The following is a 24,066-nucleotide window of genomic DNA, read 5'->3' as shown; positions in this document are numbered from 1 at the left end:
TGGTTGCGCCTAGGACACTGCCCTGAAGAACTCCTGCAGCAATGTCCTGGGGCTGAGATGATTGGCCTCCAACAACCACTACCATCTCCCTTTGCACTAGGTATGACTCCAGCCACTGGAGAGTTTTCCCCCTGATTCCCATTGACTTCACTTTTACGAGGGCTCCTTGATGCCACAATCTGTCAAATGCTGCCTTGATGTCAAGGGCAGTCACTCTCACCTCACCTCTGGAATTCAGCTCTTTTGCTCAGGTTTGGACCAAGGCTGTAATGAGGTCTGAAGCTGAGTGGTCCTGGCAGAACCCAAACTGAGCATCGGTGAGCAGGTTATTGGTGAGTAAGTGCCGCTAGATAGCACTGTCGACGACACCTTCCATCACTTTGCTGATGATTGAGAGCAGACTGATGGGGCGGTAAATGGCCGGATTGGATTTGTCCTGGTTTTTATGGACAGGACATACCTGGGCAATTTCCACATTGTCGGATAGATGCCAGTGTTGTAGCTGTACTGGAACAGCTTGGCTAGAGGTGCGACTAGTTCTGGAGCACAAGTCTTCAGCACTACAGCCGGGTTGTTGTTGGGGCACGTAGCCTTTGCTGCACCCAGTGCATTCAGCCATTCCTTGGTGTAGTATTTTCAGGGTTCAGCTTCAGTTTGTGACATCCTGACATTTGTGCTTTTGTGCAACAAAGGACCAAACTTAATAATGTGAGGTGTGGTAATAGCAGTGCAAGGTGTGAAAGTAGCAGTGCAAGGTGTGTTAGTAGCAGTGCAAGGTGTGGTAATAGAAGTGCAAGGTGTGGTAATAGAAGTGCAAGGTGTGGTAATAGAAGTGCAAGGTGTGTTAATAGTAGGGCAAGGTTGCAACAAAAATGATTCCCCCCCCCAAATATACTCTCACTTGACGGGTGGAGATAAAACATATCTAACCCAATTCTTCACATTCTCCTGTCTTAAGTTGCCAGTCTTGGCTCAGTGATAGCACTCTCTTCTCTGAGTCCTACTCTGGAGGCTTGAGCTCATAATCCAGGCTGACGCTCCAGTGCAGTACTAAGGGAGTGTTGCACTGTGGGAGGTGCCGTCTTTCGGATGAGACGTTAAACTGAGGCTCCGTCTGCCCTCTCAAGTGGGCATAAAAGATCCCATGGCACTATTCGAAGAAGGGCAGGGGAGTTCTCCCTGATGTCTTGGACAATATTTATCCCTCAACCAACATTACTAAAACAGATTATCAGATCATTATCACCTTGCTGTTTGTGGGAGCTTGCCGGGCACAAAATGGCTGCCATGTTTCCTACATTACAACAGTGACTACACTTCAAAAGTACTTCACTGGCTGTAAAGCGCTGTGGGACATCCTGAGGTCATGGAAAGCACTATATAAAGTTCTTTCTTTCTTCTTAGATCAGCAGATGTCATTGATTCACAGAAATCACTAGATCAGCGATCTGATAACCAAAGAAAAACATTTGTTGATGTGGTTCTGGCCCAATACACTCAGCAATTGGCATTATAAAGGAGAAACCAGTTACATCTTTTTTCCTCATCTGCTTGCAAGGAACAACTGTTTAATGGGTGAGGTGCTTCCAAACTCAAAGTAATTCAATTTGGACCAAATTTAGGTTTTTGAGAAGGAACCATATAAGTCACCTGGTCCCGGTTATTTAGGGGCATGGAGTTTTTTGAATTATTTTGATGCTCACCTCCAACTATTATCCATTAAAGATAAAGCATTATTTTAAGGAAAAATAGTATGCTGACCCATACAGCCAAAACTGTAAAGCACAGGTGGGAGAAAGCCATGCTCCATCTGTGTGATGCTCTGGTCAGACCACACCCGGAGTTCATGTCATGGAGATACTAGGGAGACATTCAAACTTTGGAGACTGATTCCTGATGTCAGGGGACTGAGTTATGAGAAAAGACTGGACAAACTTGGGCTTTTCAGTTTTGAAAGGAGCTAAGTGAGAGGAGACCCTACAAAGGTACATAGGATAGTAAAAGGTATGTAACAACTAAATGCAGAATGTCAGACCAAACTGTGAAAATTGTTCAAGAGGACACAAAGGATCAAACTGATAAATGGCAAATTTAGAACCGACACCAACAAGCTCTTGAGACAAAGAGTGAACAACATAATGAATGGACCCTACGGCATGGTAATGAAGGCAAACACTCCAAATCACACAAAAAAAACAGTTGGATGGTATGGTGGGGGGGGGGGAGGTGGGGCTAGAATAGTCGTCTAGAAATTAGATTGCACTACGGGTCCAATTTAGGGGGCCAACTTTACCGACGCCATATTGGATCTGGCGCTGTAGAGGCATTCCTGGCAGCCGCCTTGAATATGCTAATAAGGGGCCTGACGCCTGATTTAGGACCCAAACCGGAAATTGGTTTACACTGAATGCTGAAGGCATCGGGCCTGCTGTGTTCAGGATTACCAGGTCTGTATGCGGCCTAACCAGTGGTCCTTAAAGGGACCCGCTGGAGGCCACTACCAAAAGGTTTAAGTTTTAAAAAAAAATATTTACCTGAATGTGGAGCCAGGTGGAGCTGGAGTATTCCTCCTGGCTGCACGTTAAAACCGTGGGCCATTGCCAGCCACCGCTTGCTCCGCTCCCCGATTCCTCTCTCTCCTCCTGGACCCATCTTAGGTACTCAGCCGGCATCCCAGCCAGATGATCGTGCTGCCCCTCTCCACGACCGGTGAACTGCCTTTGGGGTCACGACTGACTCCCGCAGCTTGCCAGTAATAAACAAATGAGGTCGGTGGACCAATTTGCCATGGTTCTGCCGTCGGCTTTTTCGCAGCTTGAGCTGCACTCGGATCATGCCCTGATTTGATCCAATTTCTAGGCTACAGAATTTGAGCAAAATGGACTGAATGTCCCGTTTCATCCATATCTATCATGTGATCTTACAAAATACATTTCTCCCTTTAAGCAATTGGAATCTTACTCTCTGCTGGATCAAGATCAAGTTGTTTTCATTTCCTGCAATACAATTCCACTGAGATGGATGTTTACGTTTAATCTCTATTGCTGGAGGCATTCTTAAAACACCTGGATACGACCAATGTTAAATTTAAATAGGTAAATCCAAATTCTACTGCTAGACTGGAAATAATTGGGGTGGAGAACAAGGCTTAATTTGTTGCTCAGTAAAGCCTTACATCTCTGGATTCCAAAGTGGGCCCCATGTAAGTGCATCATAGAATCTGGGTCAAGCCATTGCTTGATTTCACCTGAATACAGTACCCTGTTAGAATTCCAGTTTGTGGTGTCGATGGTAGTCATGATGTGGAGATGCCGGTGATGGACTGGGGTTGACAATTGTAAACAATTTTACAACACCAAGTTATAGTCCAGCAATTTTATTTTAAATTCACAAGCTTTCGGAGATTTTCTCCTTCCTCAGGCAAATGTTTTCTCAGGCAAACATTTGCCTGAGGAAGGAGAAAATCTCCGAAAGCTTGTGAATTTAAAATAAAATTGCTGGACTATAACTTGGTGTTGTAAAATTGTTTAGAATTCCAGTTAGCACCTTAGTGTAAAAGAAAATGTTTGATATAAGGAAGTGTGTATTTCCCATCCCCCTACACACAGTTATACTCTTGCTTTTAGATCTGTTTCAGCTGCCTCAGCTGAGCTGCGAACCTCTCTATTTCCATGTCACCATTGTTCCTTTTTGTTTGGCTGGAGCAATATTACATAGAATTACATAGAATTTACAGCATTGCATAGAATTTACAGCCATTTGGCCCAACAGGTCTATGCCGGTGTTTATGCTCCACATGAGCCCCCTCCCACCCCTCTTCATCTAACCCTGTCAGCATATCCTTCTCTTCCTTTCTCCCTCATGTGTTTATCGAGCTTCCCTTTAAATGCGTCTACGCTAGTTGCCTCAACTACTCCTCGTTCCACGAGTTCCACATTCTAACCACTCTCTGGGTAAAGAAGTTTCTCCTAAGTTTTGCTCACCAATTTCCTACACCAATTATCTCCCTTTCTCTCCTGTGTGGTTCAGATATTCGCTAAGTAAACTTGCTAAGCCATCGCGAGAATAGTAGTCTGTTTAAGGGTGGGATAAGTTTCTGTATCAATTATTCCTCTCCCCTGTGCCAGTTCGAAGTGTTGCATCTCATTACTGGCCGATGACTGGTTGATGCTGATCTGCAAAGTATTACAGAGTTTGAATGTCAGTTCAGCTTGGAGCTGAAACGCTGGTCTTACTTTGCCATGCTCACTCCACTTTTATGATATATCGAGTATATGAAAAAAGTTATTAAAAATTGATCAAGACACAACTATTAGTGATTGTCCATGTTAATAGGCACTTTAAATAAACTCTGGACTAGGCATAGTCCCAATCCAAAAAAGTGGATTATATTCTGCGTGAGTTTAAGGGTCACATCTAAAGCTACTTGTGCACGTGATACAACTACAGCAACAACAACAACATTTATATATTACCTTTAACATAAAAAATGGGGCAAGGGAGGGGGGGGATGCACACGAGGCATGGGGGAGTTTGGAGTCGAGTTGTAGTGCTGGAGTAAATTGTGTAGATAGAGAGATGCAAGACCATGGAGAGATTTAAAAATAAGGATGAGAATTTTAATTTTGAGGCGTTGTGGACCGGAAGACAATGTAGATCAGTGGGGACGGGTTGATGGGTGACTGGGACTTGATGTGGAATAAGATACGGGCAGCAGAGTTGTAGATAAGTTGAAGTTTGTGCTGGGTGGAGGATGGGAAGCTGACCAGGAGAGCATTGGAATAGTCAAGTCTGGAGGTGAATGAATGAGGGGTTCAGTGGCATATGGGCAGAGGCTAGGGCAGAAAGGAGTGATGTTATGGAGGTAGAGGTTAGGGGTCTTTGTGATGGAGAGGATACGAGGTCAGAAGCTCAGCTTGGGGTCGAATAGGATGCCAAGGTTGCGACCAGTCTGGTACAACCTGAGACAGTGACCGGAAGGAGGTGGAAATCGGTGGCAAAGGAATGGAGTTTGTAGCTGGGGCCAAAGACAATGGCTTTGGTCTTCCCAGTGTTTAGTTGGAGGAGACTGTGGCTTGTCCATGATTGGGATTTTTTTGATTACACCTCTGTGAAGCGCCTTGGGATGTTTTTCAATGTTAAAGGCACTGTGTAAGTGCATGTTGTTGTTGGATGTCTGAAGGCTGTCTGACAACACAGATATAATGATGGGGTAGAGAAAGGCAGTGGAGAGGTAGAGCTGGGTGTCATCAGCATACATGTGGAAGCTGACTCCATGTCTGTAGGCAATGTTGCCAAGGAGCAGCGTGTAAATGAAGAAGAGGAGGGGGCCAAGGATGGACTTTTGGGGGTGTCCTGAGGTGATGGTGCATGGCGGGAAGAGAAGCCATTGGTAGAGATGCTCAGGCTATGATTGGATAGGTAAGAGTGAAACCAAGCAAGGGCAGTTCCACCAAGCTGGACAGTGGAGGAGAGGCTTCGCACTGAGTTTTTTGGGATGGCTTTGGGTGGTGGGCAAAGCCTCTACCCACACCTTCTAAAGCCACTGACATATAGAGGGGACGGGGAGCAGGGTCGAGGCCGGGGACTCTGAACATTGAAGTTCTCACGTGCCAGGCCTTCTTAGGGACCTGGTGTACGGTCAGTGCAGGTATGTCTGATGACTGACTGACCAAGATGTGGATGTGGGACCCACCAGACCGTGATTGTGGCCTGGACCTCTGAAGATCTCCTCTGGAACATTTTGTACAAAAAGTTTTAAGGCGGCCCCCTGTGTAAGAAGACCACAGGAGCATCTAAAAGTTACTTCCAAGGGGTGAGTCTGGCATGACCCCTTCTGCAATTCTTTGGCTGGACCTTCCGGCCTCCTCCACGGGGGAAGAAGATGCATCCCTAGCCTGCTGAAGGCATAAAAATTAAGGGACCTCCCCTTGACCCCGCAAATGCAGAGGTCAGGGGTCGGAACGCAGACATTCAGGAATTTTTCCAGGAATTAGCATTATTCACTGTTGGGAAGGTGTTACACGAGGTTGCACTGTCTCAGTGAAAGACCTGATGGTCTTTTTCACTTATTGTGCTGGTTCATAGAGCTGGAACAGCCAACCCCTCCCCAGCAAAAACAAAGTACAGAGGAAAAAAAAAGTACAATCACTGACATTGGGGTACTCTTAAGTAGCGAATTAAACTCGGAACAGGAGTCGGGCGGGCAGGAAGCCCCCGTGATGTTGTCGGCATGAGGCTCAAGCCATTTTAACTCTGGGGCCTCATTATAATTTGAAGGATGGGCTGCCCTCCCGAACGCCTGCAGAATCAGGCAATCAGCAAACGTGCAATTTCTGGCATGTTTCCCAACTGTACTTAAAGCAGGGATGCACCGCTTTAGAAGAACGTTGAATAAGATTGTGGTAGCACAGATGAGTTGATGGCCTGCTCCCCACCTGCACCCCCCCCCCCTCGCTTATCTGATGCCTCCCTGGAGGCCCTAGAAAAGGAAGTGAGGGCAAGAAGGGAGGACAACTTCCCCAGTATCAGCAGGAACATCCCCAAAGCCACTGTCAAGCAGGCCTGGACAGAAGTGGCTGATAAGGTCAGTGCCAGCAGCATTACCCCCAGGACCTGGGTTCAATGATCTCACAAGAGCAGCAAGAGTAAGTACACCCCTTCACCTCTCCACCTCTCTCAACAGCAACTCACAACACTCCTCTCACCCCCTTCCCCACCACTCTCACCTTTTTCCGCTGGTGGGTGGAGTCTAGGAGAAGAGGACATAACCTTAAAATTAGAGCCAGGCCATTCAGGAGAGAAGTCAGGAAACACTTCTCCACACACAGGGTGGTAGAAGTGAGGAACACTCTCCCACAAAAAGCAGTAGACGCTAACTCAATTAATAATTTTAAATCTGAGATCGATAAGATTTTTGCTAGCCAAGGGTATTAAGGCATATGGAGCCACGGCGGGTAAATGGAGTTAGGATACAGATCAGCCACGATCTCATTGAATGACAGAACAGGCTTGAGGGGCTGAATGGCCTACTCCAGTTCCTATGTACCCCCCCCCCCTCCATCACATCCTTCATTATACCCGATTTTAACCCCTCTGCCCATTCCGTTCCCGTGTTAAAATCGACCATTCACTGTCTGGGATGTCTGGCCAGTTGGCGGGAGGGTTGCGATCCGAGATTTTTTCAAAAATTCTGTCTGTCTGAAGTTTCAAATGGTGCTGGTGCTCCATTGTTACATTACACTGAAAATGATCTCCTGACTGCAAAGTTACAGAAAACTGTTGGTGTTGCTGGACAAGTCACACTAATGTGCATTTCTCTCCTATTATCCCCACCCTTATGGCAGGACAGATGTGTTGGCACTAATTGAGGCAAAAAAGACAACATGATCTTATCTGCAATGTTGCTCATTTTTTAAAGTTTCGCCTATTGCACCATAAAGTCAGTTTAGCCAGTAACAGCCGCACTGGACTGGGATTGATTTTTGACCCAGACCTTGGCCGGAAGTCACCTTCATTTTTGTTTTAAAATTTGACCTATTCTGAGGGTCATTCCTGAAAATAGAGATAGGTTTTAATGGGTTTGCAATCTATGTCATTCCTACTGATTGTGATCTTAGTAGTTCTGGTGTTGGCATCGGCGTACAGACCTCCAGGGGACTATTTCACAGATTCTATTCAGTGGCATAAAGTACCATTTCACACCACATTAATACTGAAAGCCTCTTTTAAAATAATTTCTGCCACGCTTTCACATCACTGGGCTGCAATCCTCTTGCATATCGAGGAGAAAATAGCCTTGGGATTTGTGCTACAGATCGTCAGGGGCAACGGTAGGCCCACGTGACATGTCCCAAATATTGAGGTCAGATGTAGAAGCAATGATGATTAAAAACAACTTTTAAAAACCTCTGCAATTTTTGGATAGCTGACCCATTAAGCTTTTTATTTTAAAATATGCGTAGCCAATATTCCATTCTACAGAAAATGTGTGGGTCGGGCATGATACCATAAATGGGCAGTGCCTTCACGGAGGGGAAGGGAAGAATTACCAGGACAGCCGTGAATTGTTGTTGTCTCAGTGATGTTACACTCAAGGCACAAATGATGCATTTAAATCTGAACAAAACAAAAGAAAAAAGGCCAAACATTTTCTCATGAAGATGGATCCCCTTTACAATGAATACAACTGAGTTGGTGGTGCCCAAGCACAACACTAATACACACCCGGCCTTTTCCCGTTAGCAATGCACCATGACAAATGTAAACAAAATTTGAGATATTAGGACAGGTGACCAAAAACTTGGTCAAAGAGATAGGTTTTAAGGAGCGTCTTAAAGGAGGAGAGAGAGCTAGAGAGGCGAAGAGGTTTTGAGAGGGAATTCCAGAGCTTAGCACCTAGGCAGCTGAAGGCACGGCCGCCAATGGTGGAGTGATTAAAATTGGGGATGCACAAGAGGCAAGAATTGGAGGAGTGCAGGAATCGCAGAGGGTTGTAGGGCTGGAGGAGCTTACAGAGATAGGGAGGGACGAGGCCATGGAGGGATTTGAAAATAAGGATGAGAATTTTAAAACCGGACTGGAAGCCAATGTAGGTCAGCGACCACAGGGGTGATGGGTGAACAGGACTTGTTGCAAGTTAGCATACAAGCAACAGAGTTTTGGATGAGCTCAAGTTTATGGAGGGTGGAAGATGGGAGGCCGGCCAGGAGAGCATTGGAATAATCGAATTTAGAGGTAACAAAGGCATGAATGAGGGTTTCAGCAGCAGATGAGTTGAGGCTAGGGCGGAGACAGGCGATGTTACGGAGGTGGAAGTCGGCAGTCTTTTCGATGCAGCAGATATATAGTCAACAAGCATGGAAGGAGTTGGCCAATCATATGAAAGCTGTCTCTTCAGAACATCACTTATGGGAGAAAACAAGTAGAAAGTTCTCCAGCTTGAGGAAAAATGCTCAAGGTAAGGAAAACTAATGGGTACCCACTGGAAGGAAGGGGATGGATATACTATCTCTGAGCCAAGCACTCAGCCCACAGTATGCTTTCACATCTGCAACGCAGCCTGCAAACCAATGGCTCCACCTCTCACTTCTTAAACCTCCTAAATCTCTGAAGATGCACCTTCAACTTGGTGGTTGCTTGAAGGAAAATCATTCTTCCACTAACGTAACTCTGCCATGTTTTCTCACCAACTCACCCACATATGACTCCTAGACCACTTGCCTGCTCTCTGCTCATCTTTTCGCACCAGGTGGAATGCAATCTGATCATTGGGGTACCCCTCATATTCCCTCCGAATTTTCAAAGGGTCTCTGTTCTCTTTTTAAAAGAGAAAGCTACACAGGACCATCAGCAGAGGACCTGCACCAACCAACCTGTGATGCTTCTGCTACGACAAGCAACAGGCCCTCCAAATAACTGGGGTAGAGGCCATTGATGGGTGGGTTAGGGAGAACTTGATGGCTTCATGCCAGCCCAGAATGATTAAGCCTCAGTTCAACTCTTGCTAGCATTTCACACTTGTTCGCATCTGCCCCTCTGCTGCAAAGAACCATTTAGGCCTTGCTACTGGGGTCACAGGAAATTGCGGCTCACCTAAGACTTGAATTCGGACAAGCAGAATGACAGCTGTGAGATTGAGTGATGTGGTAGAGAGGTAGAGCAGTGTATCATCAGCATACATACAGAAGTTGAGCCCATTTCTAAGGATGACGTCACCGAGAGGCAACGTATACATGAGAAAGAGGAGGCCGCGGAATGAGATCGTTGGGAGATTCCCAAGGTGATGGTGCAGGAGTGGGATGGGGGAAGAAGCCATTGCTAGAGTTGCACTGGCTGCATCCAGAAAGTTGGGAATGGAACCATGTAAAGGAGCTGAATAATGGCAGGAACGTGGTGGAGCAGAAACTCTGTGGAAACACCAAGGAGGATAAGAAGCACGGAGTCAGTGCCACAGAGGATGGCATGGCTCTGCCTGTATTATGTTTAGGATTTTGAGAGCACGCGTATAGCATGCAGGAGTTTGAAATGCCCTGAACATTATAGGGCCTGACACACACGTACACACAAACACACACCACACAACAGAAGCAGGTCAGCCAGCATTTTGGTTGTAGACCCACTATCAGAACTGCAAACTAAAAGAAAAGCAAGCCTCTAACAGAGCTGAACAAAATAAGGGGGGAGGGGAGAAAGAGGGTAACAGATAAAAGTCAAGAGTCAGGAATGCTGACTCCTGTCATAGAGACGAGTTAATGGGTTAAACAGGTGGCAAATAGGCTTTTTGAAAAGCTGGAAAGAAGTGAAAAACTGGTGGATGATGTGGAAATATATATTTGCAGCATTTGAGGTTTTCTCTCTTTTTAGCAAACTAAGGCTGCTTTCATGTTGGTATTTTAATCTACTGTCCATGGGCTGGCTCCTACTGTCTATGGGCTGGCTCCTACTGTCTATGCTGTTAAATCTGTTTCCTGTAGCCCAGTGACTGATGTGTAGACAGTTTTATCTGATTCTGAATTAAGTGACCAAGAGAAAAGCGGCTGAAGAAATGTTTGTTATCTTGGTACATTCCTGTAAATGTAACCAGGTAAATTCTAAGGATTCGATCCAGAAGTTAGTCGAGGGGGAGTGAGAGGATTCCCTCTATACACTAAGTGTAATCAAATTGTAAATGCATTTGAAAGGAACAAGCTTATCATTTTGTTACATTTAATGCAAAGAGGAAATCTTCCTTCGCTACCCCCTGGCCTCCAGTGTTCAGACTGCATCAGGGTGACGTGCTACGAACCTTCAGGTAGAGTGAGCACAATGTGGCAATTTTCCTGCTATGTAGACAATGCTGTGCCATTAACACCAAATGTATATGACCCCCCCATCCCAATCCAACAAATTTTTGGGAAGTTATGGCTTACCTGACTGGAAGTTTGGCTGCATGCTGTAATCCATGGAGTGCAGTTAGGTAGAATTTCAATATTTGTACAATAATTCGAATTGTCCTTTTTACATTCTTGAGTTGTATAACCTTTATCCAAATCTGTAAAAAAAAAGTTTTTGTGTGATTTCTTGTGCACCTATATAATTGTGAAGTGACTTCCTGTTCCGAATTTTCTCTGGAGACACAAACTTACCCGGGGGAGGGGCAGGGTCTACAGACTCATGGGTATTGGTTGCCCTCCAGTAACTTGTGCAAGCAGCTATTCTTCATGTTTTAACTTGGATAGTGAATGTCAGCAGGTTATTCAACCATGTAACAAGGGTCTCTAGATAGTGAATGGAGGAGTGGGGGATGTTACGTTTTTGGATATTTTCCACCCTACTTATCGCAGATACTTCAGTGACTAATTGTAGATTATTCTCAAATGAGCTGTCAGCTCCTCACAGCCTTTGGAATGCCTTCACTGACTCTGATATCTAGGTATGTGGGGGTTAAAAGGAAAACCCTCCACTAACTACGACTCATATCTGTCACAATGGAAAATGGTCATGATTGTTGTATGCCAAACATCGCTGCCCCAGGATATCATTTAAAACTTCCTTCAGTTCAAGTTTAGTTCAGAGTCTCCTCTGCCTACTAACACATATGACAACCCATTTTGTCCACTGCTATCTGCCCAGAGAAAGATGTTTGACTCCATTGTAAGTTGGCTCCAAGATGGAGGCACCTTTTACGAATTTTTTTAATGGTGTTAAATCAACACAGATTAATTTGTTTTGCCCTTAAAAATGGCCTATAATAATATGATAAACACTGGAATGGAAGAACACTGCAAAAGCATATCAACACCTCTTAGTACGAATGGGCCCTGTGCACAGTAACTGTACGCCAATGTTTTTATGGAGCATCTGGTGAAGGATTAAAGACAAGCTGAAGTTTTTAAGAAAGCAAAAATGTTGACAGAATTTCTTGAAGATTGAACGCATTCGTCATACACTCATCCGATGTCAGAGATGTCACTTCTTAACCTCATTCCTTTTGCTTGTTTGCTCTGCTGAAATGACCAGATTGCTTGGTGTGTGACTCTGAGACCCGAGTCCATGCACTGCCCTCAGCACAGCGTACCTGAGGAAATGACTGTGTTGATGCCAAGTCCTGTTCTATCAGCAGTGTTTTAACTGTCACTGGCTCTATAGACAAGGTTCACTTACTGTGTGGGGGGAATACAGAGCAACTCAATTTGTACTCTAATCTAAATTTAAAAACTCAATGATCCTTCTCTTGCAAATGTCACTTTGCAGTCAGCCCCTCCCTCCCCCTGCATATCTATATATGATAGAAACATAGAAAATAGGAGCAGGAGTAGGCATTTGGCCCTTCGAGCCTGCTCCGCCATTCAATACGATCATGGCCTCTATCTCAATACCATAATCCCGCTCTCTCCCCATACCCCTTGATGCCTTTTGTGTCTAGAATGTGATATGGATGGTCTGAGCACTATTTAACCCTCAGTGTAGAGTGTGAAACATAATGCTATTTAGGAGATGGACGGAACAGCAGAGCCCTGAAATTGTGTTATTATTTGACTTTGCATTCAAATTCCAGTCCAGGAACAACTGCTGTGAAGAAACCGATGCAGAGACTGTTAATTGAGTCAGTCCCTGTGTAAGTGAGACATGTGACTGACATTTGCTAAGAAACCAAGAAAGGAATTAGCCAAAGAAAACATTATAAAAAGAAACTAGCATCACAAGTGCTTGGAAGTGAGGTTGGCAGCTCTTAGCTGGGTTACTGGACAAAAATGGCTCACCATGGCAGACATTAAGAGAATACTGTGAACGTTTGGTTTGTTTACAAAATACCATAGATGAAGAAAGAATAAAATGAACCAATTTGACAGAGCCTGCTTCCCAATCATATCGGCAAGAGCTCAAGCCCCAGTGGTGCTTGGTGTCAGCTCCATCCTAAGCAAATGGAGGGAGTCATGGGCACTGTTCCCTCTAAGCTGCGCGCGTGTGTACTCACGCAACAGTCTGTTGTTTGCCGCGCACTTATTCATTCCTTCCGCGCACCAAACCTGGGCCACGAGGTGTCATCATCAGTCATATCTAGGTGACTATAAATAAGTGATCTTGTTGTGTCTGGTGGATCTTCATACCTGGCAGAGCGGATGCGCTGGAGTTTGGAATTGGCGCAGGCCCCGGTCATCCACATACTTTGTGTCTGCAGCTGCTCCCGGACCTGCTGCCTGTGCTTGGATTCGGCTCTGTGCACACCCATGACCATGGAGAATCAGTTTGAGGTGGGGGTTTGGAGGTCAGGGGTGGGTGTCCCGGGTGTCAGGTGTGTAAACAACTAGGTCCTGTAGATCAAGATTCTTTCAGGTTCAATCTCCTCTCTGGCTGAGTTAGCCAATGGTGGGGAAGCTACATTTACCTTTTGTGTTACTGCACTAGGGAGGGGAGAAAGGTTCCGTATTTGCTCCAGACTTAAATCCAGCGATCCCTCCTGGAAAGTGTGTGCACATTCAGATAAGGTCATTTCTGAATTTCATCTGTATTTCCCCCATTATCAAATAGCCATTGGCAAACATAGCACTGCACAGGCCAGACCAGGGACTGGACCTGGGACCTAGTATGCATGGTTTGATTTTACAGCAGGAATGCAAATTAATAACTGAGCCATCGCTATACCCGGTTTGTGCCATGTATCTACGGCACTGGCAAAGTTGGAAGCACCAATAAGGCGAATGTTTCCAGTTGCACCTCAGGTAATAGGGCCACCTCTGCCTGCAGCGTTAACAGAAGTACACAGCCTTCACTGTCCTGGCTCATGTGTGAAGAATGGTTATTTGGAGGACAGCTAACACTCTCAGTGCTGTGCCTCAATGTAAGTCACTAACTGAAGAGGAGTAAAGGGAGAAAGGGGAAAAAGTGGCAGATTCCACAAGCAGGGGAATAGTGCACGTCTGCATGCCTAAGTAGTGAAGGTTTAGATTTTTGCAATGGTGGTAGCAATGGTTGTTTGCTTCCATCACTGTTAGGGGACATAATCACTGCTGAAACAATGGGATTTGAATGTGTTGAAAAACACCAGTAACTTCTGTACTGAGGTCTCAATAGGCAGATTCTGAGGTCAGTTGGAGGCTAATTTTTGAGGGAAGTTTCCATACATTAGCAGAAAATCCCAGGCTCCTGCCCTTGGGAAGTGACAAGGTAATGAAGGTCAGAAAAAGCAGGAGGAAATGACTGGCTTTCTTCTTATACTTTTACAAAGCAAATGTGATGTCCAAAGTGACATCTCAAGTGTGATGGACTCATGCTAGATCCAAGACATTAACTGTATATCAGGCACAAAAAATTACTGATCTCATGAAAATAATGAACTCCGAGGCACATGTGTATCGGGGTAGATAACATGCCAATAGCCGTTTTAGTGGACAATTTCACCTTGCGCTTGAACAAGCCCTGGCTTGGTAAAGCCCCGATGTACTTGCACTTCATTTCCTCATTATTTTTCAGACATTTTATTTGTCAGTTCTGCCCCATTTAGACTGAGCTGAACCATTAAACCATACAGCTGCTCCACAGGCCTCTAACAGAGACACAGCCTTTATTTACACAACAAAAACATCCGAACCGGAGACAGTCACCCTCTTCTACTCCATCATCTGGCCTGTCATCTACAGACTCTGGGTCTCAATCAGGATGTCCCCATTCCTCTGGTGGCAGTGTTTACTTCTGAAATTTCTATAACCAGTTTTGTTTAATTAAAAATCCTTGACAGCTCGCCTTGTTACAATTATTCATTATTTTGAACATTTGTTCTGTTTGTTATTTACCCTGAATAATGTTTTCTAAAAAGATGTTCTATTCAAAGTTGTGATTTTTTTGACGGTGGCACACACAGTCTTTATATCGGTGCACAAACCCAAATTCATTCCGCACATGGCTGAAAAAAATTAGAGGGAACATTGGTGATGGGGTATTTACGCACTTGTCTGAAAGTGCTTTAAATCACACTTTTTGAGCACTGCTGGCAGTAGACAAACTGAGGCTGTTTTATTCACTCTTGCCATTTCTTGCCCTTCTGCTGACCTGAAGTGTTGACTCCTTGCTGGGGTGTGGTTCCATGGACACCAGTCGCCTTCTGATACACTCAAGAAGCTACTATTCTTCTGTGAGCTGCAACAAGTGAGTGTCGGCAGGCTATTCACCAATGGGGGAATGACAGTACTGCCACATTTTTTCCCGCTTCGTAACCCCAGGAGAGCCAAGGTCAATTGTAGAACCTTTACTGCCGCTGCAGCTGCGATCAGTTGACTCAGCACAGACCAGGGTTTGAATGTGTGATCTCCCTGGACTGAATGGCTCAGCTATTTACCAGACAAACTAGCTGAACCATCAGAGTAGCTACAAAGCTCTTAACTTCATGTTCTAACCTCTGCAATAACATGAGTAAGATAGATTCAAAGAGAGTTACCCTGGATAGAGTTACTGGGACAGGATAAACATACGAACATACAAATTAAGAGCAGGAGTAGGCCATTCGGCCTCTCGAGCCTGCTCTGCCATTTGATAAGATCATGGCTGATCTGATTGTGATCTCAACCCTACTTTCCTGTCTACCTACTATAACCTTTGACTCCCTTGTTAATCAGGAATCTATCTAACTCAGCCTTAAAAATATTCAATGACCCTGCCTCCACTGCTCTCTGGGGAAGGGAGTTCCACAGACTCACGACCCTCTGAGAGAAAAAAATTCTCCTCATCTCAGTCTTAAATGGGAGACCCCTTATTTTTAAACTGTGGCCCCTAGTTTTTCTAGTCTCTCCCAAAAGGGGAAACGTCCTCTCAGCATCTACCCCTTCAAGTCCCCTCAGGATCTTATATGTTTCAATAAGATCACCTCTCATTCTTCTAAACTCCAGTGTATACAGGCCCAACTTGTCCAACCTTTCCTCATAAGATAACCCCCTCATCCCAGGAATCAGTTGAGTGAACCTTCTCTGAACCGCCTCCAAAGCAATTATGTCCTTTCTTAAATAAGGAGACCAAAACTGCACACAGTATTCTAGATGTGGTCTCACCAATGCTCTGTACAACTGTAGCAAAACATCTCTACTTTTATATTCCATTCTCCTTGCAATAAATGACAACATTCCATTTGCCTTCCACTTGCTGTACCTGCATACTAACTTTTTGTGATTCATGTACTAGGACACCCAGATCCCTCTGTACCTCAGAGTTCTGCAATCTCTCTCCATTTAAATAATATACTGCTTTTCTACAAAAGATAAATGTCTCACACTATTTTGAGTTTGTACTGACTGCAATATAACTCCAGGATTACAGTCATCAAAGAGAGGCTACTTTCTGCCCTATTTTATACCATCTGGTTGTTAATTGTATCCATGTGATTTATATCAATTAATGTTAATTGTATTCAGGTGGTGCGTGTCAATTGGGAACTCTCTTGGTTCCATTTATAAGAGTGCTGATCTAGGGTGTGATGTGGTGTAATGTGGAGCTCTGTGAATAAAGGCTTGGAAGCAACTGAAGACCAGGCTCTAGTATTCTATCCTTCACCATCTGGCTATCCAGTTTGTAACACTGGCTACACTATATTCAAATCCAGGTGCCTGGCACTGCTTTCTAACTCATTGACCCCAATTTTAACTGTAGCTTGAAATTTGGCACAGAACATGGAGTGTGGGACAGGTATCTGTACAACTTGTGACCCCACTCTCGGTAGCTTTCCACCGTGCCCGCCCCCCCCCCCCCCCACACAAAACCCTTCCGCTATTCTCCATCACTCCTCACCGTTAAAAGCCTATTGAACCATAGAGGTTTACAGCAGAGACTGGAAGGTTAGTGAGGAGGCCATTCAGCTCATTGTGTTTGGGCCGACGGTTTGCTGGAACAATCCAAAACTAATCCCACTGCTTCACACTATCCTCATAGTCTTGTATTTTTCTCTGCTTCAAATAATTATCCAATTGTCCTTAAAAAAAACAATGGTCTTTGCCTTAACCACTCCCTGTGGCAAAGTAAGCCATGCTCTTGTATCATAGTAGATACAGCATTGGAGGAGGCCATTCAGCCCATCGTGCCTGTGCCAGCTCTTTGAAAGAGCTATTCAATTTTTTTTATTAGTTCCTGGGAGGTGGGCGTCGCTGGCAAGGCCAGCATTTATTGCCCATCCCTAATTGCCCTTGAGAGGGTGGTGGTGAGCCGCCTTCTTGAACCTCTGCAGTCCGTGTGTTGAAGGTTCACCCATAGTGCTGTTAGGAAGGGAGTTCCAGGATTTTGACCCAGCGACGATGAAGGAACGGCGATATATTTTCAAGTTGGGATGGTGTGTGACTTGGAGGGGAACGTGTAGGTGGTATTGTTCCCATGTGCTTGCTGCCCTCTTCCTTCTAGGTGGTAGAGGTCGCGGGTTTGAGGGGTGCTGTCGAAGAAGCCTTCGCGAGTTGCTGCAGTGGATCCTGTGGATGGTACACACTGCAGTCACAGTGCGCCGGTGGTGAAGGGAGTGAATATTTAGGGTGGTGGAGGGGGTGCCAATCAAGTGGGCGCTTTGTCCTGGATGGTGTTGAGCTTCTTGAGTGTTGTTGGAGCTGCACTCATCCAGGCAAGTGGAGAGTATTCCATCACACTCCTGACTTGTGCCTTATAGATGGTGGAAAGGCTTTGGGGAGTCAGGAGGTGAGTCACTCGCCGCAGAATACCCAGCCTCTGACCTGCTCTTGTAGCCACAGTATTTATGTGGCTGGTCCCGTTAAGTTTCTGGTCAATGGTGCCCCCCAGGATGTTGATTGTGGGTGATTTGGCAATGGTAATGCCGTTGAATGTCAAGGGGAGGTGGTTAGACTCTCTCTTGTTGGAGATGGTCATTGCCTGGCGCGAATGTTACTGGCCACTTATCAGCCCAAGCCTGGATGTTGTCCAGTCCTGCTGAATGCGGGCACGGACTGCTTCATTATCTGAGGGGTTGCGAACGGAACTGAACACTGTGCAATCATCAGCGAACATCCCCATTTCTGACCTTCTGATGGAGGGAAGATCATTGATGAAGCAGCTGAAGATGGTTGGGCCTAGGACATTGCCCTGAGGAACTCCTGCAGCAATCCCCTGGGGCTGAGATGATTGGTCTCCAACAACCACTACCATCTTCCTTTGTGCTAGGTATGACTCCAGCCATTGGAGAGCTTTCCCCCTGATTCCCTTTGACTTCAATTTTACTAGGGCTCCTTGGTGCCACACTCGGTCAAATGCTGCCTTGATGTCAAGGGCAGTCACTCTCACCTCACCTCTGGAATTCAGATCTTTTGTCCACGTTTGGACCAAGGCTGTTATGAGGTCCGGAGCCGAGTGGTCCTGGCGGAACGCAAACTGAGCATCGGTGAGCAGGTTATTGGTGAGTAAGTGCTGCTTGATAGCACTGTGGATGACACCTTCCATCACTTTGCTGATGATTGAGAGTGGACTGATGGGGCAGTAAATGCCCGGATTGGATTTGTCCTGCTTTTCGTGGACAGGGCATACCTGGGAAATTTTCCACATTGTCGGGTAGATTAGTCCCATTTTCCTGCTCTTTCCCCATAGCCCTGTAAATTTTTTCCCTTCTAGTATTTATCCAATCTCCTTTTGAAAGTTACTATTGAATCTGCTCCCACCACCCTTTCAGGCAGTGCATTCCAGATCATTACATCTCGCTGCATAAAAAAATGTTCCCTCACGTCGCTTCTGGTCTTTTGACGATCACCTTAAATCTGTGTCCTGTGGTTACCAACCCTTCTGCCACTGGAAACAGTTTCTCCTTATTTACTCTGTCAAAACCCTTCATGATTTTGAGCACCTCTATCAAATTTCCCCTTAACCTTCTCTGCTCTAAAGAGAACAACCCCAGCTTCTCCAGTCTCTCCACATAACTGAAGTCCCTCATCCCTGGGACCATTCTAGTAAATCTCTTCTGCACCCTCTCTAAGGCTGGTGCCCAGAATTGAACATAATACTCCAGCTGAGGCCTAACCAGTGTTTTATAAAGGTTTAGCATAACTTCCTTGCTTTTGTACTCTATGCCTCTATTAATAAAGCCCAGGATCCCATATGCTTTTTTAAACAGCCTTCTCAAATTGACCTGCAACCTTCAAAAATTAATGTATGTGCACCATCAGGCCTCTCTGTTCCTGCACCCCCTTTAAAATTGTTCCATTTGGTTTATATTGCCTCTCCTTATTCTTCCTACCAAAATGCAACGTTTGACACATCTGCCAGGTATCTGCCCATTTCACCAGCCTGTCTATGTCCTCCTGAAGTCTGTTACTATCCTCCACATTGTTTACAACATTTCTGAGTTTCGTGTCATCGGAAAACTTTGAAATTATACCCTGTAAACGCAAGTCCAGGTCATTAATATATATCAAAAAGAGCAGTGGTCCTAATACTGACCATTGGGGAACACTACTGTATACTTCCCTCCAGTCTGTAAAACAACCGTTCACTACTGGTCTCTGCTTTCTGTCCCCTAGCCAATTTTGTATCCACGCTGCCACTGTCCCTTGAATCTCATGGGCTTTAATTTTGCTAAGAAGTCCATTATGTGGTACTTTATCAAATGCCTTTTGAATGTCCATAAACACAACATCAACCACACTACCCTCATCAACCCTCTCCATTACTTCTTCAAAGAACTCAATCAAGTTGGTCAAACATGATTTTCCTTTAACAAATCCCTGCTGACTTTCATTTATTAGCCCATACTTTTCCAAGTGCCAATTAATTTTGTCCCGGATTATTGTCTCTAAAAGTTTCTCCACCACCGTTGTTAGGCTGACTGGCATGTAATTGATGAGTTTATCCCTCTCCCCTTTTTTGAACAGGGGTGTAACATTTGCAATCCTCCAGTCTTCCGGCACCATTCCCTTATCTAAGCAGGATTGGAAGATTATGGCCAGAGCCTCCGCAATTTCCACCCTTACTTCCCTCAGTAACCTAGGATGCGTCTCATCTGGACTGGGTGACTTTTCTACTTTGAGTACTGCCAATCTTTTAAGTACCTCCTCTTTATCTATTTTTATCCTATCCAATATCACTACTACCTCCTCCTCTACTGCTACAATGACAGCATCCTCTTCTCTAGTGAAGACAGATGAAAAATATTAATTTAGAGCCTCAGCCATATCTTCTGCCTCCACAAAAAGATTTCCTTTTTTGTCCCTAATCAGTCCCACCCTTTCTTTGACTACCCTTTTACTATTCATATGTTTATAAAAATGTTTGGGTTCCCTTTTATGTCAGCCGCTAATCTATTCTCATACTCTCTCTTTGCCTCCTTATTCCCTTTTTCAGAACTCCTCTATACTTTATGTATTCAGCCTGGTTCTCTACTGTATTATGAACCTTATATTCATCATAAACCTTTTTCTGTTTCATTTTAATCGCTATATCATTAGTCATCCAGGAAGCTCGAGCTTTGGATGCCCTTCCTTTCCCCCTGTAGGAATGTGTCTACTCTGTATCTGAACCAACTCCTCCTTGAAGGCCTCCCAATGTTCAATTACTGTTTTGCCTATCAATTTTTGATTCCAATCCACCTGGGCAAGATCCCTTTTTAACTCACTAAAATTTGCCCTCCTCCAATTAATCATTTTCACATTTGATTGTTCCTTGTCCTTTTCCATAACTATTCTAAACCTAATCATATTATGATCATTGTTCCCCAAATGCTCCCCCACTGAAACATGCTCCACCTGCCCCACTTCATTCCCCAGAATTAGATCGAGCACTGTTTCCTTCCTGGTTGGGCTGGAAACACACTGTTCCAGAAAGTTCTCTTGAACACATTTCAGGAATTCCTCCCCCTCTCTGCCCTTTACACTGTTACTGACCCAGTCTATATTGGGATAATTGAAGTCCCCCATTATCGCTACTCTATAGCTCTTGCATCTTTCTGTAATTTGCCTGCAAATGTTCTCCTCTATCTCCTTCCCACTATTTGGTGGCCTATAGTATACATCCAGTAGCGTAATAACTCCTCTATTGTTCCTTAATTCTAACCAAATAGATTCTGTCTTTGACCCCTCAACTACATCATCCCTTTCCAGTGCTGTAATAGTTTTTTTGATCAATACTGCCACCCCCACTCCTTTCTTTCCCTTCCTATCTTTTCTGAATAGCTTGTAGCCAGGAATAAAGTACCCAATGCTCCCCTTCTTTGAGCCAGGTCTCTGTTATTGCCACTATATCATGGTCCCATGTGATGACTTGAGCCTGCTGCTCATCAACCTTATTTACCACGTTACGTGCATTTACGCACACGCACTCCAATCTCATAGACTGCTGCGCATTTGCCCCCTGTCTGATCCCTCCTATTTCTGAACTATTCTTCACTCTAGTGCTATTTGTCCCTCCCAGTCTTTTGTGCACCTTGTTTCACCTCTCTAATGTTTCATCCTGCTGCCCATTCCCCTGCCCATTCCTCCACAGCACTATTTAACCTCCCCCCGAGGACATTGGTCCCAGCTCTGTTGAGGTGCAGCCCGTCCGTCTTGAACAGATCCCTCCTGCCCCAGAACTGGTCCTAATGCCCCAGGAATCTGAAGCCCTCCCACCTGCACCATTGCTCCAGCCATGCATTAACCTGTCTTATCCTACCATTCCTATACTCACTAGTGCATGGCACTGGGAGTAATATGGAGATTACCATCTTTGAGGTCCTGCTTTTTAACTTCCTCCCTAGCTCCTGAAACTCTGACTGCAGGACCTCAACCCTTTTCCTTCCTATGTCATTGGTTCCCACATGGGACCACGACTTCTGGCTTTTCCCCTTCCCCCCCTCAAAATGTTCTGCACCCTCTCAGTGATGTCCTTTACCCTGGCACCAGGGAGGCAACACACCATGCAGGACTCACATCGGCAGTTGCAGAAACGCCTGACTATCGAATCCCCTCTAACAACTGCATTTCCTATGTCCTCTTGTGCAGTCGAGTCTCCCACGGTGCCATGGATTTGCTCCTGATTGCACTCCCCCGAGGAGTCAACACCCTCACTGGTATTCAACACTGAATACTGGTTTGTGAGCGCCACACTCCCAGGGGACTCCTGCACCGCCTACTTGTTCCTCCTAGTCTGTCTGGTGGTCACCCACTCCCTCTCCACCTGAACTCTCTGTAGCTGCGGGGTGACCACCTCCTGAAACTTGCTAGCCACAAAACTCTCAGCTTCCCGTATGCACTGTAGTGACGCCAGCTGCCCCTCAAGCTCAGAAACCCTGAGCTCAAGCTCAAGCAGTTGGTGGCACTTCCTGCACATGTGGTTCTCCAGGACACACAAAGTGTTCTGGAGTTCCCACATGGCACAGGATGGGCATGCGACGGGCCCCAGCTTTCCTGCCATGTTAGCTAACAGTTATTTAAACTTTGTTTAGCTTTAAGGCACTTTACTTTTGTCGTATGAGGAGAGATTGGGTCTTCTTAGCCTGTATTCACTTGAGTTTAGAAGAATGAGAGGGGATCTCATTGAAACGTATAAAATTCTGACTGGGCTAGACAGACTGGATGCAGGGAGGATATTTCCCCTGGCTGGGGGGTCCAGAACGAGGGGTCACAGTCTCAGGATACGGGTAGGACATTTAGGACTGAGATGAGGAGAAATTTCTTCACTCAGAGGGTGGTGAACCTGTGGAATTCTTTACCACAGAAGGCTGTGGAGGCCAAGTCACTGAATATATTTAAGAAGGAGCTAGATAGATTTCTAGACACAAAAGGCATCAAGGGGTATGGGGAGAGAGCGGAAATATGGTATTGAGATAAAGGATCAGCCATGATCATATTGAATGATGGAGCAGGCTCGAAGGGCCGAATGGCCTACTCCTGCTCCTATTTTCTATGTTTCTATCTTCACTGTTTATCTAACACTAAAACACTAACCACTAAAAACACTAACCAATGAACTAAATACTTACTGACTTCCCTCAGCACTCCTCCTTGCCTCTAACAACCCTCTGTGTAAAACAAATTTTCCTAGCCTCTCTCCTCACTCTCTTAGTAATAATTTTAAGTTGATAACCACTCGTCACTGACTCCCCAGCCTATTCACTCTATCAAAACCCTTCATGATTTTAAAAACCTCTATTAAATCTTGTCTTAACTTTCTCTGCTTCAGTGGAAATTGTCCCAGTATTTCAAGTCTCTCCTCATGACCCTTGGAATTATCTTGGTGAATCTACATAATACACTCTCTGTGGTTTTCATGTCCTTTCTATAATGGAGTGCCCAAAACTGTGGCCTAACCAATTACCTCTTTACTCTTGCATTTTATGCCCCTATTTATAAAACCCAAAAGTTAGGAGAGTTAAACAAAAGTTGGTTGCAAAAAACACGTTTTTTGCAACCAACTTTTGTTTAACTCTCCTGACTTTTCTACTACTTGGTACCCTGCTTCTCCTACATGTAATGATGTGTGATGTTTTCTACATTAAAGGTACTACCATATAGATGAAAGCTGTTGCTGTTGAGTTATTGAAAAATACTGCAGTCTGAAGTGAACAGGACTTTTATTCTAGTTCTTGCTGCTAGAGTTGTTCCTTGTGTGGCATTGTTGAACTACCAATGTCTCGTGTATACATTACCAGTGATGCAACTTGGCATAATCACTGTAAGATCATATTTTCCACTTAGCTCAGCTGTAATAGATCAGCGCACATTGACCAAAACATTAATTAGGCCAATTATTAGGAGGCTCGCTGGCCTGAAAATGACATGCTAGGATTTTCCCCATTTTAAATGTATACTAAGTTCCATTTGCAGTACTGCTTTCTCCTTTTTGGAGGAATAAAAAGCTGCTGTCAGTTATAGGGCTGCAGTGTCCTTCAATATTTGATGCACTTTTGGGTTTTAAAAACATTTTTCTGGATAACGTGTGAGTTTAAAGTAAGTATCACCTATTGTTACATTATTTTGCATGTTTGATTTGAAGAAACAACAGGAAAATTATCATAAATTGAAATTACACAACTAATTAAAACCGGTTTGCAGGACTGGGCCCCACAAGGAAAGCTTAGGCCCCCTCCCGCCACGATGTTTCCTTTCTGCTCCCAATCGCGGGGACCCCCCCTTGGGATGGCTG

At 44.9% G+C, this 24,066-nt stretch overlaps 1 protein-coding gene across 2 annotated transcripts in view; it reads right to left on the bottom strand.

The window, feature by feature from the left end:
- Positions 1–24,066, bottom strand: part of jcada (junctional cadherin 5 associated a) — a 168,045-nt gene that overhangs the window by 72,828 nt on the left and 71,151 nt on the right. For both annotated transcript variants that reach the window (XM_068007284.1, XM_068007292.1), the window contains exon 2: positions 10,911–11,032. The gene's annotated coding sequence lies outside the window, so the exon portion shown is untranslated. The remainder of the gene's footprint in view (positions 1–10,910; positions 11,033–24,066) is intronic.

This window comes from Heptranchias perlo, chromosome 2, assembly GCF_035084215.1.
Source record: "Heptranchias perlo isolate sHepPer1 chromosome 2, sHepPer1.hap1, whole genome shotgun sequence".
Lineage (NCBI taxonomy): Eukaryota > Metazoa > Chordata > Chondrichthyes > Hexanchiformes > Hexanchidae > Heptranchias > Heptranchias perlo.
This window is presented reverse-complemented; position numbering and strand designations above follow the sequence as displayed.